Source organism: Chrysochloris asiatica, unplaced genomic scaffold (assembly GCF_000296735.1).
Source record: "Chrysochloris asiatica unplaced genomic scaffold, ChrAsi1.0 scaffold00048, whole genome shotgun sequence".
In the NCBI taxonomy this organism is placed as follows: domain Eukaryota; kingdom Metazoa; phylum Chordata; class Mammalia; order Afrosoricida; family Chrysochloridae; genus Chrysochloris; species Chrysochloris asiatica.
Genome location: NW_006408566.1, coordinates 9464923 through 9466832, shown reverse-complemented (window position 1 = coordinate 9466832; position 1910 = coordinate 9464923). Strand labels below are relative to the sequence as shown.

General features: G+C 35.9%; 1 pseudogene; it reads left to right on the top strand.

The window, feature by feature from the left end:
* Positions 1-363: 363 nt before the first annotated feature.
* LOC102838333 lies at positions 364-1580 on the top strand (annotated as a pseudogene).
* Positions 1581-1910: the final 330 nt, after the last annotated feature.

Below are 1910 nucleotides of genomic sequence, written 5' to 3'. Positions count from 1 at the left end.
CTGGGAAAGCTTGGACATTGATTTATTTCTAAACTTTCCCAAGTGATTCTAATGTACTGACTGGTTGAGCACCACTAGACTAAAGATGAGAAAACATATTTTTCAGTGCGTCAGAAGACTTATTCCTTAAAATCACAATTCAAATGAAGGTATAGTGGTATTTACCTGTACTACATAAAAAGGAAGGAGTCGGGTTCCTGTGGAGCTTTTCTGCAGGACCGGAACCATAAAGGTAAGTCAGCATGTGTACAATTTTAAAAGACTATGACCCACAACTAACATAGGACTGAGATCCACAATGATATATACTGACAGTAATCTCTTTAAAGCTGGAAATGATTGGACAATTTTCAGATCGCCACAATGGCTGAAAATAGTGATAGTGAAAAGATGGCTGAGCTAGAGGCCAAAATCAGTCTTCAAATTGAGTATAATTTTGGTTACTTTAATTTGCCACAGGACAAAATTTTAAAGGAACAAATTAAACTCGATGAAGGCTGGGAACCTTTGGAGACAATGATAAAATTTAACAGGTTAAACCGTCTAACAACAGACTTCAATATATATAATAATAGAAGCAATGAGTAAATCAAAAGTAGAACTCATGGAAATAAGTGACGATAAGACTAAAATCAGAAGATCTCCAAGCAAACCCCTCCCTGAAGTGACTGATGAGTATAAAAATGATGTGAAAAACAGAACTGTTTATATTAAAGGCTTCCCAACTGATGCAACCGTTGATGACATAAAAGAATGGTTAGAAGATAAAGGTCAAGTACTAAATAGTCAGATGAGAAGAACATTGCACAGAACATTTAAGGGATCAATATCTGTTGTGTTTGAAAACATTGAATCTGCTAAGAAGTTTGTAGAGACCACTGGCCAGAAGTACAAAGAGACAGACCTGCTAATACTTTTCAAGGAAGATTACTTTGCATAAAAGAATGAAGAAAGAAAGCAAAATAAAGTGGAAGCTAAATTGCGAGCTAAACAAGAGCAAGAAGAAAAACAGAAGTTAGCAGAAGATGCGGACATGAAATCTCTAGAAGAAAAGATGGGCTGCTTACTGAAATTTTTGGGTGATTTAGACGATCAGACGTGTAGAGAAGATTTGCACAGCCTATTCTCTAATCATGGAGAAATCAAGTGGATAGACTTTATCAGAGGAGCAAAAGAGGGAGTAATTCTGTTTAAAGAAAAAGTTAAAGAAGTATTGGATAAAGCCAAAGATGCAAGTAATGGTAACCTACAATTAAAGAACAAAGAAGTGACCTGGGAAGTACTAGAAGGAGAGGTAGAAAAAGCAGTATTGAAAAAAATTATGGAAGATTAACAAGAATCCCTAAACAAATGGAAGTCAAAAGGTCGCAAATTTAAAGGAAAAGGAAAGGGAAATAAAGTTGCCCAGGCTGGGTCTGCTAAAGGAAAAATACAGTTTCAGGGAAAGAAAACTAAATTTGATAGTGATGATGAATGTGATAAAAATGGTGCAGCTGGACTAGTGAAAAGAGCAAGAGAAGAGCCAGAGAGAGAGAGAAGAACCTGCATCAAAACAACAGAAAACAGAAAATGGTACAGGAGACCAGTTGTTGTTGTTGTTGTTGTATAGTGCTGTCGAGTCGGTTCTGACCCATAGTGACCCTGTATAAGGTTTCCAAGGAGCAGCCAGTGAGCTTGAACTGCCGACCTTGCAGTTCAAACGGCTTTGCAGTCTGGCGCATTTTAGAATTCATTTTATTTAGGTTTGAATCCACTTTTCCCTCTGGATTTTTAAAAGAAAATCGAATTAGGTCCACTTCAATGTCCACCTGTAAAAAAGAAAAGAATTTTGTTGTTTTGTCATTTTTGTTATTAAATGTTTTTAATAACAAAAAAAAATGTATAACTGCTATCAGATGATTCAAAAGGAA